At 39.7% G+C, this 22,567-nt stretch overlaps 1 protein-coding gene across 23 annotated transcripts in view; it reads left to right on the top strand.

The window, feature by feature from the left end:
* Positions 1 to 22,567, top strand: part of MYT1L (myelin transcription factor 1 like) — a 629,697-nt gene that overhangs the window by 306,824 nt on the left and 300,306 nt on the right. The gene's annotated exons all lie outside the window — the stretch shown is intronic.

Here is a 22,567-nt window from a genome sequence, read left to right as displayed (position 1 = left end):
GCAAAGTCACCAACATGTGGTTCATGTGTTTAGTGTGAACACAGCGTTACTTGCAGGTTCCCCTTGTCAAGGCAACATAGTGACATAGCCATCTTTGTATATAGTTCTGGCACAGTACCATCTGTGGCTTTCACCTAGAGCACCCATTATTAGTCAAAGTACTGTGAGGAACACAGCTTCTAGTTGGATGTTATAGAGTATCTCTCAAGTAGTAACCACTAGGCTTGATCCTTCGAAGTCTCTATATTTTTGGATTGCAATTTTCTGCAAGAGGATAGAACATTTTTATATTTGTGTAAACATGGACAATTGTGAGGTTTTTTCATATGTCCAAGAGAAGGAAACATAATCTCTTAATCAAAGACAGGACCATGTGGTAGAACTTATCTTGCTGTACCCACAAATCAATCTGGGATGAGGTTTTATTAGCTTTGAGAATTTATAGTAAAGGTACTTATAAAACCTTAACTGTTTAGAAAATAGATATCCATTGCCTAATATTTGTGACTAAGCTACAGGTGGAGTGTCTGTAGGTTGCCTTCCAAAGCAAATACCACTATAGCTAATTTGGATAGTGGTGCTACTTTTCTAGTGTTGGGGAAAGGGAACCAGGAATGTTTGTCATATACAAACTGTATCTGAATATAAAGAAAGAACCGTAGGAGTTCAGGATGCAGCTATCAGGGGTGGAACCCCATTTATCAAGTGCATGTTAGACAGAAAATGTGCTCACGTGATATCTTTTTGAAAAAGCTTTGTCCTTCATGACACCTAAGGTGACCTCCAAAAAAAAAAACATTAGCATTTCTGCCAGTCTGTGTTCATTGAGATTGGTTTCATACCTTATTTTTCTTTATGTGGCACAAGTCCTTCAAACAATGGCTTTCAGTGTTGTAAAGCTCCCTGCTCCTACATTTATGGTATGAATTAAGCATTCTTCAGTATGACATGAATTTAGATGCATGGAATATTTTATGTGGTGGAGGAACCTTCTCTGGGTACCTCAAAGATCATTGGCCTCAGAATGAGCTGAACATAATGGCACCCCCAGGCCAGCTGGAAGATATAATTCTGCTGCACCTTCTTGGTTTACCCTGAATGGATATGCCCACTATAGTTCAGAGCAAAATCCAACAAGATAACTTCATAAAACATATATATATATATATATATATATATATATATATATATATATATATATATATATACACACACCTACACCCTGGTTGGATTTTAATAAAGAATTGAAGAGCTGGTTTTGGTATTTTTATCATAAATTTGTGGTGCTTGTGATACCCTTTCTGTTCCAATATGTTACTTTTGTGTTGTGACCTTTTGTTCTTCCTTTACCTGTCAACTTGTCCTCTACTCAGAGAAATGACTGGAAAAGCTTTGAATGAAGAGCTGCCATTCATTTAGAAGAAGTGCAGCATCAGCTTCTAATGACTGTCAACTCTCCACCCTCTGCATGGCTCCCAGATTTATTTCTCCCAAGCAGATGTGGCTGGGAAGCAGTGGGAGAAGGGAAGGGAGCAGCCTAAAATGCTTTAAAAAGAAAGGAAATAAATAGAAAAAAAATCCCTTTTAAGCTGAAATGATTGAATGTCTAAAGATGCTACAATTACGTTTCTTGTGAAGGTCTACAAAGCATGTTTTTTTTCTCATAGTAATTCCTCACTAAAGCCCAACCACACATGGATTTCTGCACTATCAATAATTAAGTCTCTAGGATATTGTTCTTCACACCTTGTGGATTGTTAGATTTCTTTTGCATGATATTCAGGACAGTGTCCAGTGTACTTATTGTTTATTATTCTTTGTAAGGCCATTGGGAGACAGCATGAATATTTCATATATTGTATTTTTTTTTGTAACTATACAATACATACCAACTGCGAAAGCATGTTCCTCATCTAAAGAGCACAGTCAGTTTTTTTCTTTAAATCTGAAGTTTATTCTGTTTATATTTGCCTTCCCTGGTTCCTCAATTCCATCCAACCCCCACTTCATCAACACGCTAATGAAATTAAAAAAAGAAGAACCTTTCCATCCTCATTACATACAATATTTTAGACCCAGTCACATCATCACTGGTTCTCTGTGCGTCTCCGGACAATGCAGACAGATCACACCTGGTTGGAGTGGCCAGTGGGGTGCTGTACATCCTGATTACAACCCAGCATCCTGCCTCACTGCTTTTCTCTAGAGCACTCAGTAAGCAATTAGTAAGCAATTTTGTTACAGGAGAAGAAATATTACAACCATACATAACTGAAACTTAAGTATAGGTGCAAACTAGTGCTGTTGGATAATCATGTCTTTCAGTGTGTTTTTGTATCATGTTTATGTGTACTTTTCATGGGTTTTAATACTTGCATTTTCATTTTATGCATTTTTGTTTTTGCCAATGACTAACAATATCTACTGTGACATCATTGTTGCAGTCCCATCAGTAGGGTATCATGAACAGATCCCCTCCTGAATCAGAGCAGAACTGAACAGATGTAAATTTTGTGATATCCAAGTCAGTTCAGTTTTTTGCCGCATGTAAATATCAGAGCTTTCTGGCCCGGTATTAGATCTACAGGTGGCCAGGTCAAAACGGACTTTCTCCGTTTACCTCTGGTCCATCATGTTTAGGTCACGGAAGAGGACCTTTTCCATTTTTTCTTTATTTATTTTCTTATTTTCTCCTAATCTAGTACAATCATAAAGTGGTTGTAAACCTCAGTCATGGAATCTGAGCAAAGCACATATATATGCAGTGTATACTTATTGCATGTCTCTCCAAAGCTCTAAGGGGTTGGTTTACTAAAGGCAAATAGGCTGCGCACTTTGCAAATTGCAGTAACACTCTGCAAGTGCAGTTGCTCCAGAGCTTAGTAAATGAGGTAAAGCTTCACTTTGCAATCACATACAGAAAAAAAAAAAAAACAGCATTTTTGCTTGCACATGATTGGATAATGGTAGTCAGCAGAGCATTTGCTTAATTACTAGGCTCTGGAGCAACTGCACTGGCAGTCTATTTGCCTTTAGTAAATTAACCCCCAAGTGTAATTTCTCTCTGGTGCTTCGTTCATCTGATATCAGCATGAGTCACTTCTGAGAATTTTTCCCCACAAATTAGATACATTTGTGTCAGGAGGGATGGGGCGAGGAGAGCTTAGACTGGAGCTTGTCTATTCAGAACACATTTCTCTGCTGTATGGAGGGGTGTGTGCTCCTTTCCTCCAATCAGCACTCACACACTGTAACTGCAGCCTCTCCGCCCCCTCCTCTGTGCTCCTGACAGATAAAGAAATATTTTTAACACAATCTACCCTTTTGAAGGAGTGTAGAGAAGGGTAGACTGCACATAAACAAGTATAACTTATGTAGGAGGATACTTGTTTCATCTCTGTGTATCATCTGAGGCTGTTTACTTCAAAGTGTATATGTGAGGGTTTGCAACCTGTGCTTGCTTTTTACTTACTTTGCCTTATAAAATACCAGGTACATTAAGGTATGATTGAGCTTGTGTCTCTCTGTGTGACGATGGGTCAGTCTTTCAGTGGATTCCATATCCCTCAGGCGGGGCTTTACAACAGTCATTTGCTTTGCTCCTGATGCACTATATTACTTAAAGTATTGGGGCACCTGCCTTTACACACACATAAACTTTAATGGCATCCCAGTCTTAGTCGGGTTCAATATTGAGTTGGCCCACCCTTCGCAGCTATAACAGCTTTAAGACTTCTGGGAAGGCTGGGATGCCATTAACCACTTGCAGACAAGCTCACATACATTTATTGCAGCAGGTCGGTTCTCCTGCGCAAATCGACATACCTGTACGTCAGTCTGTACAAGGAGGATAGCGGGCACGTGTGCCCACCCTGCACCACGGAAGCATGCTTGTGGGTCCTGCAGATTCGATGTCTGTCAGAGACCCGCTGTGTACAGAGGCAGAATGGGGAACTGCCTATGTAAACAAGGCAATTCCCTGTTCTGCCTAATGACATGTCAGAGATCTTCTGTTCCCAGTGATCGGGAACAGTGATCTCTGTCATGTCCCAGTGAGCCCACCCCCTACAGTTAGAACACACCCAGCAAACACACTTAACCCCTTGATTGCCCCCTAGTGTTAACCCGTTCCCTGTCAGTGTCATTCATACGTTGATCAGTGCATTTTTATAGCACTGATCAATCTAATAATATTACTGGTGCCCAAAAAGTGTCATTTGGGGTCAGGTTTGTCCACCACAATGTTGCAGTCCTGCTAAAAATAGCAGATTGCCACCATTACCAGTAAAAACAATAAAAAAAAATGAAAGTCCCTAAATCTATCCTGTAACTTTTGTGCAAACTAATCAATTTACGTCTATTGCAATTTTGTATGTTGCAGGTAGAATAATATATATCAGCCCAAACTAATGAATATTTTTTTTTTATCCCCATCTGGCAGGTCTGGATGGATTTACAGTAATGAGCTAAACATCTCAGCACACTTTATCATGTATAGTATCTCACATTTACATTTTTGTAAATATTTTATAATATATTTTATAATGTCACAACACTGAAGAATTGACACTTTGCTACAATGTAAAGTAGTGAGTCTAAAGCATGTATAACAGTGTAAATTTGCTGTCCCCTCAAAATAACTCAACACATTAATGTCTAAACTGCTATTTTCCAGCAGTGCCTTAACCAACTTGGGCATGGAGTTCACCAGAGCTTCACAGGTTGCCACTGGAGTCCTCTTCCACACCTCCATGATGACAACACGGAGCTGGTGGATGTTAGAGACCTTGCACTATTCCACCTTCCATTTGAAGATGCCCCACAGATGCTCAATAGGGTTTAGGTCTGGAGAAATGTTTGGCCAGTCCATCACCTTTACCTTCAGCTTCTTTAGCAAGGCAGTGGTCATTTTGGGGGTGTGTTTGGGGTCGATGTCAGGAATACTGCCCTGCAGCCCAGTCTCAAGAGTGAGGGGATCATGTTCTGCTTCAGTATGTCGCAGTACACGTTGGCATTCATGGTTCCCTAAATGAACTGTAGCTCCCCAGTGCCGGCAGCACTCATACAGCCCCAGACCATGACACTCCCACCGTCATGCTTGACTGTAGGCAAGACATACTTCTCTTTGTACTCCTCACCTGGTTGCCGCCACACACGCTTGACACCATCTGAACCAGATAAGTTTATCTTGGTCTCATCAGACCACAGGACATGATTCCTGTAATCCATGTCCTTAGTCTGCTTATCTTCAGCAAACAGTTTGCGGGCTTCCTTGTGCATCATCTTTAGAAGAGGATTCCTTCTGGGATGACAGCCATGTAGACCAATGTGATGCAGTGTGCGGTTATGGTCTGAACACTGACAGGGTAACCTCCCACCCTTCACCCTCTGCAGCAATGCTAGCAGCACTCATACGTCTATTTCCCAAAGACAACCTTTGGATATGACCCAGAGCACATGCACTCAACTTCTTTGGTCCATCATGGAGAGGCCTGTTCTGAGTGGAACCTGTCCTGTTAAACAGCTGTATGGTCTTGGCCATCGTGCTGCAGCTCAGTTTCAGGATCTTGGCAATCTTCTTATCGCCTAGGCCATATTTATGTAGAGAAACAATAATTTTTTTAGATCCTCAGAGAGTTCTTTGCCATGAGGTGCCATGTTAAACTTCCAGTGACCAGTATGAGAAAGTGAGAGCTATAACACCAAATTTAACACACCTGCTCCCCATCCACACCTGAGACCTTGTAACACTAACGAGTCACATGACACTGGGGAAGGATAATGGCTAATTGGGCCCAATCTTGACATTTTCACTTAGGGGTGTACTCACTTTTGTTGTCAGCAGTTTAGACATTAATGGCTGTGTGTTGAGTTATTTTGAGGGGACAGCAAATGTACACTGTTATACAAACTGCACTTTACATTGTAGCAAAGTGTAATTTCTTCAGTGTTGTCACATGAAAAAAAAAGAATAAAATATTTACAAAAATGTGAGGGGTGTACTCACTTTTGTGAGATACTGTATGCTGGGAATAGCATTGTGCTAAATCCAGATAATGGTATAATAGAATACGGTCCAATACGCACTAATTTTCGAAAAGCAGTCACCAACAGAATGTCTTGATGTGTTTCTTACTCATAAGTACCTTTGGGAATCAGTGACGTAAAGCAGACAACAAAGTACATCATTGATGTCACACATAGGTTAACAGAAATTAGGAAAGGACAGTTGTATCATCTGTAAGGCCCTTTTCACACTGTGAAGCGAGCGCCGTCGGCGGTAAAGCAGCAATATTTTTAGCGCCGCTTTACCATTGTTTTAGCGGCTATATTCGGCTGTATTATTACATCGGCTTTGTTTTGCACGGAGCACTTTAAGCCACGTACACACGGGCGGACTGTCTGGCCAACTAAGTCCGTCAGACAATCCGACGGACAGTCCGTCCTACTTTCGAATGAACGGACTTGACCACACACGATGAACAGACAGTCCGTCGAAAGCTTGCGCGATGACGTGTACAGCACGTACGACGGGACTAGAAATAGGACGTCCAATACACAGCAATGCAACCTTTCGCCGTGTAAATCCTTTCTGAGCATGCGCCATACTTAGTCCATCGAACTAGCCTACTCACGAGCGGACTGTCCGCTGAAACCAAAGTTGGACGGACAATATTACGGAAATTCCGAAATACTTAGTCCGCCAGACTGCACGCTGAAAAAGTCAGCTGAAGCCCACACACGAGCGGACTGTCCGCTGAAATGTGTTTCGGCGGACTAAGTTGGACAGACAGTCCGCCCGTGTGTACGCGGCTTTATATCAACAGATAGATATAAGGATTATTGCCTATAGTATCTATTCACTTTAAGATTGAAGATTATCACCATCAGTTATCTTAAATTTTCTAATTGTTGTTGGTTTGTACACTTTCGGCTTTACACATTTTTATGGTAGATTTATTTATGGTTTATTTACATAAGATAAATTGCATATTACTGGTTTTTAGTAGATCTATTCCCTCTAAGCAGCGCAAAACACAATTCTCTGCTATAGTATACATTTTGTGGACGCTGTTTGACCCACACAGGTGTTTGCTGCAGCTTCACCTTTGCCACCCTTATCCTCTCCTTTTCCTCCATTTCCTCTTATTACCTCTCCCCTCTCAATCCCCCCCTCCCCGGATTCACATCGAAAGCTATTGGCTACTGGCCTGCTTATAGTCCCATTGTACGTGTTTTACGTCACCGCGTTCAGAATGATCAGATTTTCCGACAACTTTGTGTGACCGTGTGTATGCTAGACAAGTTTGGGCCAAAATCCGTTGGAAAAAATCCGATGGATTTTGTCATCGGAACGTCCGACCGTGTGTACAGGGCATCAGGGTGAAATCAACTGATTCCTCACAATTGACCAAAGCAATGATACCTGGCCTGTAAATTTAGGAGCAAACCTGCCTAGACATCATGGTGCTACATCAATAAAGCTTTGACGAAAAATAAAAACTTGAAAGCTGATTGGTTGCCATGCAGAGCTGCACCAGATTTTGCACTCTCAAGTTTTAGTAAATTAACCCCAGTGGGTCAGAGTTACTGAGTACAAACGGATATTGTAGTGACAGAGTTAGGAAATTCAGGTGTCCCCATTGATCCATAATCCAAAGAACTGGAAAAGTTACCAACAGCAATGCAAATATTTTAATGTATATTGTGTTCAGCATAATATTAAATAATTGGGATTTAAAGAATGCAGTGACCATGGATATTTTATCTTATAGTGTTGATCATAAATCAAGCTTCCTTGCTTCAGTCAGTCATGCCCTTGTTTGCCCACACATGCTTGGCCAGGTGACCAGAGAATTTTTTTTGTATGTAGCGGTGTGGGTCATGTAAGTTTCAGCACTTCAGTCATCTAGACAATTTCACCCATACAGGAAACAACTTGACCAAAAAAATATAAACACTTACGGTAATTTGCTGTTGTTGGTCATACAATACCAACCGTGTTATTTTTGATTTTTTTGAATGGTAGAAATATACAAGTGTGATTTGTTTACTTTTCTTCGTGGCTGGAAAATATCAAACTGTCTGTCCTGTGGCTGTGTTTTTGTTTTCGATCCGATTCCAAGGCGGGAAAAAAAAAGGTTCCTGCAGCATTTTCGTACGAATCCAATGCGAGTTCAGCGAAACAAACTGTATGGCTGAATTTGCATTGCACAAACATCGCAATGCAGTGTGAATCACATGCGATGTCTATGTTCACAATAGTGTGAACCTAGGCTTATTGCCAAAGCTTAATTGAACAAGTTGAAGTTAGAAGCTGATTGTCTACTATGCACAGCTGTACCAGATTCTTAGTGCTCCAGTTTTAGTAAATCCCCCCATTTTGTCAGTTTTAGTAATTTAGTGAATTAGTAATTTAGTAAAAATCTTAACTGTGCCTATCAATAAAAAAAATAAAGCTTTTTTATTATTATAGTCATGTGCACCCACTGGCTGTTCCTGGTTCTTTCCCTATGTATATAAAAAATATTATATAGACTAATTTTTATAAGATGTAAGATGCATGTTCAGGTAAAAAAAAGTGTGTGGGATCTCAACAGGGAACGTGTTTTTCTCTAAAGCAAACTGAATCATCAGCAGAGCTGATTTTTAAACATTTGCTCATATCTGCCCACTACCACTATCCATAAATAAGGAGTGGTTTCTGAATTTGTGATGGAGCATTATAAGTAAAAAAAATTTGGTTTAAATGTACATTTGAGGCATATACTGTATAGAAAAGACACAGTGCAGTATATATTGATATATATGTATATATTGATACAAAAATGCATGCATTGGTCTAAAAATTGTCTAAATTCTATTAGTGTTCAGTATTATTATTAGTATGCACTAAGTTTCTTAATCAGTCTTCAGTTTTTTTTAAATGCAAGCGAGGTTGGGATTAGAAGGAGCAGGCCCTTAAGTCACTGAGTCTCTCCTGCATTACATTGCATTCCATCTAACACTGGCAATGTTCTGAAAGGGGGGACAGGCTTACCAAAGTCATGACCTTATTAATGTTCAGGTATTTCTTCAGCAGGCTAGGAGTGGGTCAATGACAGAGTGGATTGCTTATCGACAGTGGAAAAAAGTGAGACCACTGACCTAGCTTTCCGTTTCAATACAACTGTTTGGGTCTCAAGGCAAACTGTGTAGAAGTAAAAATTCTTTGGTAGGTAAACAGCTCTCATATATGTATTTATTTTGTGTATTTAGCAGTTGTCTGGAATTTAGCTTTATGCACACATCAGTTCTAGTGCTAGCTTTTTCTGTAGGTCACATAGGCAGTGGCCTAAAGTCACAGGGTGACAGACATGGCGCCTAACTGTTTAAATGTTGTCACCTTGATGAATCAATCCAGGTCTTTTAATGCAACATAAAACTAAAACTGGATCAAGGACTGAAGACAAAAATTTCCATGTGGGCTAGCCCCATGGGAACGGTCATGGTCAGGGGCATAGGCTTGGAAAGCTTCAAACGGAAACCAGCAGGATTAATGAACTAGCAGGTGACACTGGCTCACTGGAGGCATGGGTCTAAACACTAAGAGTTCACCAGAGCCCCCCTGCTGGAGAAAATGGGGCTAGCATGTTGTTAAGGATGACCTCCACCGTCAGGCAAGCAAGCTGGGGTAGTTGAGGAACAAGTCAATAATAAGTGGTAGTGAAGATACTGATAGCAGCAGGAGCCCAAAGAGCAAGATATTGACTGGAGAAGAGCACAATGATCTGGCACAGTGGTGGTGAAGATACTGATAGCAGCAGGAGCACAAGGAGCAAGATATTGGCTGGAGAAGGGCACAATGATCTGGCACAGTGGTGGTGAAGATACTGATAACAGCAGGAGCTCAAGGAGCAAGATATTGACCGGAGAAGGGCACAATGATCTGGCAAACAGGAAGTGCAAAAGCGTGGCTTAAATTTGAAGTTAATGGTAGGAGCAAGGAGTTCAAAGTTCATCAGAAACAAGATAGAAGGTTGACCAGAGGGTCAGGCAGAGAGCTGTTCAGCATCTCAGGTGGTTCAGTGAGAAGAGCTACTGCCAGACACAACAGAGGTCCTGGGCTCAGATCAGGATCCTAACAGGAACCTTAAAACTCATAATTTATGTACTGCACCACATCTTTGGTAAGAGTACTTTCTTATTGGTCCTGAAGCTGGACTGTATTTTATGGCACATGCTGATACCTAAAATAATAATTTGCTTGGATCTACCAACAATCCTAAATTAATAAATATGTACACCCAACATTTCATATTCTTGATATGTGCCTGCTGAACCATGTGCTTGTATGAAAATGTATCCTGCTCTCTTTGAATTGCTTGCGTTGTATAAAATCCCTGATGGTCCTGGCAGTCCTCCTGCTTTTCTATTAAAACTTGATCATGATAAACATGATATCACAGCGTGGTCAGCTCTCTAGCTGTGCTGAGAATTTAGCCAACTATAATATTTAAAGCCCCATACACACTATCAGATTTTCTGCTGAGTTTTATATATATATATATATATATATATATATATATATATATATATATATATATATATATATATATATATATATATATATATATATATATATATATATATATATGTATATATATATATATATATATATATGTATATATATATATATATATATATATATATATATATATATATATATATATATATATATATATATATATATATATATATGTTTTCATATTATATGATTTTAGTAAATCTGTAGGAAAAACTTAGCATAAAAACTGATAGTGTGTATGGGGCTTAAGACTTTTCCTGAAAACCCCCTGCACAGCAATTCATTGGGACTACCAATGTGCTGCTGTTTCTCCTCCCCCAGCTTTCTGAGCTCCTTATGCAGCTGAGAACAGAAGGTATGTGATACACTACAGATGTCTAAGCTTCCTTGGTTTTACCGCAAGAACCTTTAAAGATAGACGCAAAGCAAAACAGTGATAATTTATTGAACAAAAAGTGGAAAGGGGGTATTTATATTATGGTTTATATTTTTACACAAAAGTTTTGCCTTTCATTTATATTTTAACCTGAATGATTTGTTTTACAAGCTGGGGGTTCACATATGCCTTAAAGAAGAAATCATGTTCAATGCCTTCAGTTTAAGAATGAAATACTCCATTACTTTAGCCAGTTAGGCAAACCATCGTAGTGTTGGGCCAATAAGAATGTATGGGGAATGGGAGGGAGATGGCAAGCCCCTACGCTGCCAGAAAGTTAACCCAATCCACCTCAACATAACCCAACCAAAATAGCTTGACATTCAGGCAGAGCTAGAGGACTGAAAGTGTGTTCAGGCACAATAGCTTTTTTATTTTAATTCCATGATTCTAATGAATTGTTGTATCACATAATAATCATTATTTTTTGCTCAAAACACATCATTGTTCACTTTAATAATGCCATATCAAATAGAAAGCAGATGAAATACACAAACATAATTTAGATATATAAAAAAATAATTCTATAGAATAAAATACATGCAGTTCCTGTGAAAGAGGTACATTGGTAATGGGATTTAATTTAACTTCTTTGTGCATGGCTGAATCAGTCTTTAGTCATATTCACCTGGGTGACTCTAATGTAGCCGACTCAGGCACTGCAGTAACAGCCCGTGTTATTTTTATTGTTTCGCATGGCTTTATTTAAACAGCCATACACTTTAATAGGGTCACATTAAAATCTTGCTAAACAACATTTCTGTTCAGAGTGTAGAAGGGATGTTTTTTATGTTCACAATTTACCTTTTACTGCTCTGATGTCGGCAGAGCAAATTCGTATTGGCTGCTTTGTGTCACTGACTTAAAAAATTAGCAGTTAAGAATAGCAAACTTTTGAACAAAGTCTCTTCTTTTCTTCAGGATCACAAGTTTAAATAATAATGGACGCTAATAGTAGTATAGTCTGCACAGCAAAGGGTTTTCATAAATTTTTTGTTTGCACATTTATTGAAATGTTGGTGTTAACAAAATCTCAGAGCAAACACATTCAAAAATATGCAATTTTTTCTGCCGCTTGTAGGGTACCCTGGAGCCACCCTTATGTTCCTGGCTGCACTACATTCTTATAGGACAGCAGCCCCAAACCCTGCATTCAGTGGTTTTAATTAAAGTGGGTGCTGAAACAGCACTGTGAAGTTTGTCTGTGACCATGTGAAGTGTACAATGCACGATCCCAGAGCAGACGTTCAGGGAAGTAACACAGAAGTAGTAGCAGAGGCATAGGGAGTCAGATTCAGGAAAAAAAATATTTAAAGGGTAACTCCGCTTTCGTAGGGAAAAAAATAGCAAATAAAGAAAAATTAATATAGCGTGTGCACTTGTGATACAAGTCATATTGTAATTGAATGTTATTTAAAATTACCTTTCCTTTTCAATCTGCAGCCGCTGTAATTTTCTATAAATGCAATACAATATGGCCACCTGGAGTTGTTTTGTACTGACCACTCCCCAGAAACATAATTTCCCGCTTGTGTGATTGGCTTACCAATTTTCCCAGAAGTCTGCCTAAGTTACAAGTCAGATTTCGGGCATCCCCTGCAACAAAAATGTCGTTTGTGGTGAGAAATTTCCAATAGGAACACATCTAAAGGGATGCAGGCCCAGCAGAATTCCTCATTAGTGCTCTGCAGCTGCCGCAGCTGACTGATAATTATGAAACCACTCCCATTAGACCCACTCAGCCCAGAGGCACAGACAAGCACACACAGATTTCTTCAGAATAACAAATGGTAGGAATCTGCAACAGAGGTTGTTATAATCCTTGAAATGTACATAAATCACCCAGGGGGGAATGTTTTTTTCTCAGCAAAAGTGGAGTTACGCTTTAAGAAGAAAATAGAACAGTGTAAAAAATAGGTGGGGGGCCGTGCTGGCTGGGCACTTAGTATGTCTCAAGCTTGACAGATGCAGCACAGCACGCAATTACCAGGTAGACTAGTGGAATCAAGTGCCGAAACTTGTTCAAGTGCCGGAACTCCACTGCAGGATTCAGCCCATATTTGCAGGACACCAGCATTTACTTAAAATCCCAGATTGGTCCCAGTGAATCTAGGGCAGTTGGAAGGTATGTTTATGTAGTGTCCACCACCTTTAGGTGGGTGCTAATAGGTTAGAGTTAGGTGAAATTGCCATTGTCTTACCCCCTTTTGTTTAGACCTGGTGGGTTAATTTGGTTTGGGAGGAGTAGTAGAATAGAGGGGGTTGTGACCACTTGTACTCTGCCCTGGAAAACCCTCTCTTTCTTTCCCTAAGAATGTTCTGGAAAGGAGGCAGGTCAGGGACTGGAGTGCAAGCAGTGTATATGGCCCTGGGCCAATCATTAATTTGTATGGGCAGGGGATTGATATATATATATATACAGAGGTCACATGCTTCCAGGGGGGAGATGGGTTTCAGAGGCCCCAGTGCTGGAGAGCAGGAACCTAACCTGAAGGCCTGGGGTTTCAGAGGCCCCAGTGTCAGATGGTCCACGCACATCATGTTGCCCGAGAAATCCGGTGGGATTAAACAAGGGATTAAAACGGGAAGTAGCTGCAAAGCGGATGGAGTAGACCGGGGTATCATCCCGATTTTCCTGAACTGGCCTGGGGAGGATCGCAGGAGGCAAGATGGGCAGGTGAGGCCTGGGACTTCCAGTATCCAATTACCAAGGTGCTTTTCAGAGGGGCACTGGTCAGTTCATTAAGGGAAACGGGTCTAGCTACTCAGAGGAACTAGAAGGAGGAGGCAGCTCATACTTCCTATTATCACCATTACACTTGGACTGCAGAAAGAGGAATAAAGTTATCTGTTCAACTTTATTGACTGTGTCTGTTATGAATCATGTGGGGTGGAAGAATGGATGCATTTTAGCAGTATGGTATGAACTACCCAGCAGCTCCCAAGGGAGTAGTGTGTAATTTATTATTACTATTAAAATACTACTACTACCTAATACCAGGGGTTGGACATGTATGCAGCCTGTTGTGGTTCCCTTATTTGGCCACTAGATGCCCCCACAACCTATGAGTGAGGTTCAGTTTAGCAGCCACTTGGGTTAAGTACTAGCTCTGCCCCTGTTAGAAGAGGTGTGTTCTTTCACCCCTGCTCTCTGGACTCTGTATCTCCAATTTGAATTGTCTTCTCTGTGTATTACAACCATCTTGCTGCAAACTGTTCAGAACCGTAAGATGTGTATTGCCACCTTTTGAGAGGCTGACCTGTATCTCTCACTTATTCATTTGGTAAAACCTGAAAAAAGCTTTCTTGGGTGGACTGCTGTTTCTTCTAATCTATTTGTGGATGTCTCATGGAAATAGCGTTCTACATTGGGGCTTAGTGGGATACATTAGTGGGCAAGGCTAGCAGTGAGTTGGAATTGGGAACTGGGGTTAAAGTCATGCCAAGCTGGGTTATTCTCAGAGTGTCCCCTGCCAGGTGGAGCCTTGGGAACAACTTGGAAGACTCAAGCTAGTGGAATCCAGTTGCTCAAAGACCACCCGGCTGGGGGTGGATGTACTTCCCCGTTACACAATTATGTAAAACAGACTGAGCCTTCACACAAATACAAATACATTCTAAAAGGTATGTTTTTTAACAATATTTCAAATCCCCTCTCTGTGCTAAAAAAATGTGTATATTTTAAAAGAAAATGGTGAATAAAAATAATATTAAAAATTGTAAAGAAAAGAAAAACAAATCACTGCTGCTACTTATAACCCACCGATATCCCATCATGTTTTGTCATTTCTGATTTTTTAAAGAGAACCCTTAAAAAAGTCAGAAATTACAAAACATATCGGGATCTGTTTTGGTGTGAACAGGAAGTTACATAGGCGGAAGTCACGTGACTGGAAATGAAGCTTGACAGGCAGCTGAGTGTGGTGGTAAGATTCCAGTGGCTTTCTGAGTGTGGCTTTAGGTGTACCCTTAGCGGTTATAGTTTAAATGCCATGTATGATATGTTATACTACAAGAATCTGGTGAGCTTTGTTCTATTGGAATAAAGTTTGTATCCTTGGTTTTACTGGAGCACTTTTTACTTTTTTCTTTGCATCATATATGATATACCTACCTTATATGAAGCGAATTGGAGGTGGAAAGGTGCCAGGTAATTTGGAGTTACATCGGTTGGATGCTGATCTGAGCCATTATTGCCTATCTGAAATATGAAGACAACTTGAGCTGGTGAGTTTTGCTGGATTAGGGAAAGGAGTCGTGATCACTGGAGGTACAGCTTTTAATGGAAGTAGGTTTAGGAGAGGACAGGTTCTTTCTCCACTGAGTATGTTTTCTTGCAGTCATCACATAAAATTCTGGGGTCTGAGTGCCACAGTTCTCCTTTTGTACAAGAAAGTACCCTAATAGGGCAGATTTAGATGATGAATCTAAATCTACAGGTCCTCTGCAGAGTGATCCATGTGGTTTCAGGGTGTTTTCAGCACTTCCCTGTTCATCCAAAAGCGTTGCCTTTGACAGGCTTGCCACCTGCTGATAGCCACATGTCAGGTGGTTTTTGGCACACACATGAAGTGAAGCATCACATCCATGACATGTAAACACACGACAATACTCCGCTCTACAGTTACCCTCACATTCTGCTACAGTAACTCAAGCTGTTTAGCTTTCCACAATACCTTGAAGAAGAAATACTCACGATATGCACCTCTGACTCCAGGTTCTATTGGATAAAAACAGATGAAATACCTTCAGTCAGAGCATGTATGAATGTATTTCATGACTTGAAATGCAACCCTGACGGGCTCAGGCATTATGTATGACTTCCATTGTTAGATCTAAAATCCAGGCAAACGGCTAAATACACAGTTGATATATGTACAGTATATCTCTTGTATGGTGATACCTGCTCTCCGCAACAATTTATTTGAAAGTAGGTTGTTATGGGCATTTGGCGTGCTTGGCACTTTATTAGGTACACCTGTTCAATTGCTTGGTAACACAAACTGCTAATTAGCCAATCACATGGCAGCAACTCAATGTATTTAAGCATCTATATGTGGTAAAGATGACTTGCTAAAGTTCTAACCAAACATCAGAATGGGGAAGAAAGGGGATTTAGGGGAACTTAGCATGGTTGTTGGTGCCAGATGGGTTGGTCTTAGTATTTCAAAAACTGCTGATCTACTGGGATTTTTACACACAACTATCTCTAGGATTAACAGAGAACGGTCCAAAAAAGAGAAACTATCCTGAAGCAGATAGGCTACAGCAGCAGAAGACCACACCAAGTGCCACTCCTGTCTGCTGAGAACAGGAAGCGGAGGCCACAATTCGTGCAGGCTCACCAAAATTAGACAATAGAAGATTGGAAAACATTGCCTGGTCTGATGAGTATCGATTTCAGCTGCAATATTCAGAAGGAAGGGTCACAATTTGGTGTAAACAACATTAAAGCATGGATCCATCCTGCCTTGTATCAACAGTTCAGGCTGGTAGTGGTGGTGTAATGGTGTGGGGAATATTTTATTGGCACACTTTGGGCCCCTGAGTACCAATTCTCAACTTATGTATAAGCCTGCCCATAGATGGCTCAAATCTTGGCCGGTCCCTGATAAACCGACCAAGATTCGAACCATCTATGACTGGATTTAACACAATTATATGTTTTGTGAGGCCTTCTCAAACCTATCTCCATTAGACTATTCTGCAATTCAACAGAATTGTTTTATCAGCATGGAACCAATATTGATAAGATACATTTTTAGCACAAACACTGCCAGTAGCCTCAAACGTGTTAAGAGCTAAACACAGTTTATAAGACCATATACTGACAGCGTGCATGGCCCCAGAGCAGCTTCCCAGCAGATTGAAGGTTATAGAGCTTCTCTCATGCATTATCATTTGTAGTGGGGTCTGAGGCCAGCTAGTGCATCCATTAAGGGAAGGGCAGGCTTGAAAAAGGCTCCTTGAATCATGTAGCCATGCCCCCTTCAACGTTCCTTGCATCTGATGTCATCCTGGAACATTCCCAGGCTGTCTAACTGCTTCTGGTGTCCTTGTAGCACTATATGCTGCAGGTGGCTTCCCTCTACCACTCCCTGGATTACTGCAGTTTGGCCCGGGTCCCTGAGATGGCTTCCTTTGGTTTTAAGATATGCCTTCTTTGTTCTTATTAAATGTGAGTGCATTTTTTTAAATAATTAATAATAATAATAATAATAATAATAATAATAACTTTAATAATAAACATTAACTTGCTACGCTTAGATGTGTCCTTTGACGTACAGTTTTTTTTCCATATTTGCTTTAAATAAATGGATGATTGTTTCTACAAAATAAATCTCCAAGAGTTACTGTTTTTCTCTTATTATTTACCTGTTTTACAAAGCAAATTTGAAAATCAAACCTAAGCCTGAATTAACTTGAACGGTGTATTGTTCACTGGTATACCTAACTGCAGTTTTTTTTTAAATGTCATTATCATACTTTTCCTTCAATGGCCTTGACTGCCTGAACCACTTGAGCAATAAAGATATGGTGATGTCATTTCTGTTGCTTATTAAATAAGACTATTATATAAAGCATTTGAAGATCATTTTTTGAGCCATTCATGCAAACAATCCAGAACATTTCAAAGGGTTCACACGTTTCTCACATCTGCCCATGCTTACTGAACTTTTCATTTGAAGACTATAGCATGTTGTACCTCCAATTAGTAATTTGTTCCTGGCCTACTCTATGTAGTATTGAAAGACTATGTTCACTTTCAATCCATTTCCACTTTAGTTGGGTGTAGCAAGATATGCATTACACTCTGGTATGTTGTGCTTTGACTTGTGTTGAGTTTAATGTAGCCCAGTTATTTTTAATTAGATGCCAATGCACAAAAACAAACTGTTTTTTTTTTGGAAAGGCAGTGCACAGCAACATACTATAGGGTTGATTTACTAAAACTGGAGAGTGCAACATCTAGTGCAGCCGTGCATGGTAGCCCATCAGCTTTTAACGTCTGCTTGTTCAATTAAGTTTTAACAAAAATAACTGGAAGCTGATTGGTTTCCATGCAGAATGTACCAGATTTTATCTGATTCTACATTTTTAGCAAATCAACCACCATGGCTTGCAGGGTGCTGCAGTATAGGTGAAATTCCTTAGCCCATTGACACCCCAGTTGACTGACGCATGTGCCATGAATTGCCATCATGGTAAAATGCACATTACTGCAGTGCAATAATGCGAACAGCCCTTGTTGGGCTGCAATGTCTTCCCTCAGAACCTCTTTACAAGCCACATACTCATCTGTCTCCATACTACCTAGGTGTTGTCTTCATACTACCTAGGTGTTGTCTTCATACTACCTAGGTGTTGACCATTCAGCCCGCTTGACACCACATGATCTCTTCTTGAAAATCCTCAGTCAGATCCTGCTTCTTCTACACCTGCACACTGCAATCTCTGTTCATTCCAATTGAAAGTTTGTCCTCGGTGGAATAAGTCCTAAATGGAACTCAATTCATCATAGCTATGACAGATGCTGACACCTATGGTATGGATGTTTAAATTCATATTGATGCCCATCATACCATCAGGAGCAATTCTGAATACCATGGTCTAATTTTAGTTTAATATGGATTTGTGAACTGACAAAGACATCAGCAAGGATTTCCAAGCTCCTGGGTTAGCTGGGTTATCTCCAGTTTCAAAAGTTACATTTCACTCTGAACTCACCTAGCACATTAACATTATTCATATCCTTAAATAAAGAGGTTTGGAAAAGAAAGAGAAAAACACTCTTTCAAAAAACGATACCATTTGAATCATAAAAGGAATAAATTGTGAATATGTATTAATCTCTTAAATACTGTGGAGAGGTGGAATCACAAATTGTTCATAATGCAGTACTTTCCTTGTGTCTGTAGAACACTGATATTATGCATTCAGGGAAAATTTTCATATACAGCTCAATCTTCTGGAAGGAAAAAAATGAAGTCTGCTTCTTTACATCTGTTTATACGGAATGGATTAACTGTGCGGGTCTTCAGCACACAACAGGTGTTGTTCTTCTTGGCATGGAAGGTTAATTACATCATTTTGCAAATGCAGAATTTATCTACCTTGTTTGCATATAAAGTATTCACAGCAGTGCATATATGCATGCATGTTTGCTTATTGATTGTCTCTCTGAAAAGTAGAGATACTGGAAGTGATGGTTAAAACCAAGAGAAAGGGGAGGTGTTTCTTACAATAACCTTGTCAGATTTCAGCTATACAGTGGGCAACAGAGCCCATGGGAATTCAATACCTGCTTAAATAGGGTAAATGCAGGTTAGGTGATCAACTGAAGGTCAAGTACACCTGTCAGTGGATTATGAATGGTCCCAGAAGTGTCCCAAACTGATGTCATCAGCATAAGCCCAAAACTTTTTGACATATGCCATTAAGCTGGCATTACACTCATGTGTTGTGCCAACACACTCTAAAAAACACATTTTACAGCATGTTAACGCAAGATATTTTCTCCATTGCATTGCAGTGGCATTCAGACTTTTTAGGTCATGCTGAACTTTCTAAAAGGTGTGTAGGATACCTTGGGGTTGACTTACTAAAGGCAAATACGGTGTGCACTTTGCAAATGCAGTTTCACTCCTTTTCCCCAGAGCGTAATAAATGTGGTGAAGCTTCACTTTGTAAAGAATACCCAATCAGGTGCAATGAAAATAAAATAAACAGTAGACGTGTGCATTCATTTTTGTCCGAATACATTTTCGTCTAAATTTCGGGTATTTTCGTTATCATTTTAACAAATGATAACGAACGTGCAGAATTTGAAAAACCGAAAGATCCGACATAAAGAAATGCTTTATTTTTGTTTTCGTTGCGACAACAGTTCGATATATGGATAGGAGATGTAACATGATGCTGAAAACAGCAATCTGTGTCCTTTGAACCTGTGGTCGAATGTGCCTAACCTTAGCTCTGTTAGTTCAAGATTATTCTACATAGAGAGAAAATGTTCGACATAGAGAGAAAAGATTCAACATTATAGAGACAATAGCAAAAAAGGTTGAATGTGCCTAACCTAACTCTATTAGTCCAAGATTATTCGACATGAGAGAAAAGATTCGACATGAAGATTCGACTAAGCAGTCGCAGCGAGCGGACATTTATGGTCAAATGCTCCACCCATAGGTTATAGAAGAATTCTAATGTTGGTTGACTAGTAATGATAATTAATAAATATAATTAATAATAGTGCCATACAACATTAGAATTCTACTATTGCTTGTAGGTGGAACATTCAACCGGAAATGTACAATTGCGGCGTCGTACAGTTTAGCTGCTCCGTCAAATCTTCTTAGAACATTCGACAGACACCATAAGCCTTCAATGACAGATTTGACCTTAATTATTTTGGATTTTCGGACAAATGCATTTTTTAACTAAAGAAAATAATTAAAAACAAATTTTGGGAGTAACTAAATAAATTTATTTTTTGGACGAAAACGAAATTCTGAAACAAAATATTTTAGTGTGCACATGTCTAATAAACAGCATTTTTGCCTACACATGATTGGAAATCGGCAGTGTTTAGCCACATTTGCTAAGCTCTGGGGAAATTGAAATTGCACTTTCAAAGTACACAGTCTATTTGCCTTTAGTAAATGAATCCCCATGTGCCACTCCTTTTTCTTGGAAGCTTGTTAGAGCACAGAGGAACAGCATTGTCCAAGCCGATTACAGTGCCTGCCCAGTGAGGTGAAGTGCCAATTTATCCAGAGTTTATATGAAGCAGCTAGCTTCCGAGTGTCGATAATCCTGGGAAGGATCAACCATTTTGGCCCAACACTGGAAATCACGCTCTAATTGGGGAAGTGCCAGTTCATTTCTTTGCAACCACTTAAGATAAGAAAAATGAACATATTAAGAATATGCATATTTTATCTTATTTGTTAATATTTATTTTTTGCATAAAATTCCACTTTAACTTCACAGTAACAGAAAAAAAAAATCCTCCACTTATGGCAGGGGTGTCAGAGAAGATTTACTGTCACAGTAAAGAGTATTGTGTGAAATAGGTATCATGCTGTAGGATAGATGTAGGACATAGTTTTCCTGTTTCAAGCCACAAATATTATCAGATTTTTTTGTACCTTCAACAAAGCACCAAAAACCGACATAGATATACAGCCTTGCACTTTACATATGTATTCCTAAATTTTATGTTTTGCTGTTTTGCCATAGAGAGCTAGACCTCAAAACCAATGAAGGGTTTCCCAGTGACAATAGCAAAGAACATTGTTTCAATATGACAGTGTGTGCTGCTGCTGCTGAAATGCCAACTAGCTGCTCTCCACTGGCATCCCACAATCAAAAAGACAGACAGATAGCAGCAGATGTGTGCATCCATATCAGGAAGCCATGGCAGAGACAGCAATGGAATACTAATAGATGAGAAGAAATAAGCGAGGGAAAAAAAAGCAATGAGATGATAATAACATGGTGCTTGTATCTGAATAAAAAAATGAATGAGGGATTAGTGGATTAAAGCTGATGAATGACTCAATCAAACCGTACATGCTATACCTGTGATAGAAATTAAAATATATATAGCACAGGTCCATGTCTAATGCGGCCTAATAGAGCGGCCTATTCAGAATTAAGCAGCAACCTTATAAACATTCGGTGGACTATTTCAGTGAAATCTTTTTTAATCCAGTACTGTAATTAAAAGACGTGTATAGACCATATTCCGTGCATAAGTGTGCAGGTAGACAAAATGGAGGTGAGGCCAAAGCCAAGAGCAGCCTACTGTTACCATGGCAGCGGCAGATGCTTACAAGACCATTAGCATTCATTTTACAACGTATAAAACTCAAAAAAAAAAAAAATGCTTTTAAAGTGGAAATAACCCACCCTGTCCTCTACAGCTGAAGATGGCACGATGTTAGCCTCTATAGAGGTCTGCAGTTACCATGCTGCTACATATGTGGTCAACTATGACACCAGCCATTTGAGGGCTTGAAAGTTAGGTTTAGAGCTGACATAAGCTTACTGGTAACTGGAAGCAAAGTGATGCAACGGTGGGTTGGTTGGTGACGCATGCCTAAGTCTAAGCAATGGCGGCGTTCTTCTCATTGTAACACCTTGGGATGTGTGCACATTTTCATTCCTACATAATTCCATGTCAGTGTTATTACTTGTTTTAATAAAGCTGTACCTAATTATAAAATGGAGAGCATTATGTAGTCTCTTTATATTTTTTAACTAAAGCTTTGCTATGATACACTATGAGCAGTCAGGCATTTTTTTTGAAGAAGAGACCTGCATGTCTCTTCTACAATAAAAAAAAATATCTACCTGCCTGTTCACAGCAATCCCCAGACTGTAAACTCAGCTGTGGGAATCCTATGTTTTGAGATGATAAGCTCCTGCGCATGCACAGGAGCATCATACTGCACCAGCCAATGAAGTTGGTTGAAACCAGATGCCAGTGCCAGTGAGGCAATGTTGGGAAGGTGAGTATCATCTATTTAGTTGCACTTTAAATCAGAACTAAAGCTGCA

Source organism: Lithobates pipiens, unplaced genomic scaffold (genome assembly GCF_037356315.1).
Source record: "Lithobates pipiens isolate NorthernLeopardFrog02 unplaced genomic scaffold, aLitPip1_a1.2 Scaffold_18, whole genome shotgun sequence".
Lineage (NCBI taxonomy): Eukaryota > Metazoa > Chordata > Amphibia > Anura > Ranidae > Lithobates > Lithobates pipiens.
The sequence above is the reverse complement of the archived record's forward strand: the minus strand, read 5'-3'. Positions and strand labels throughout refer to the sequence as shown.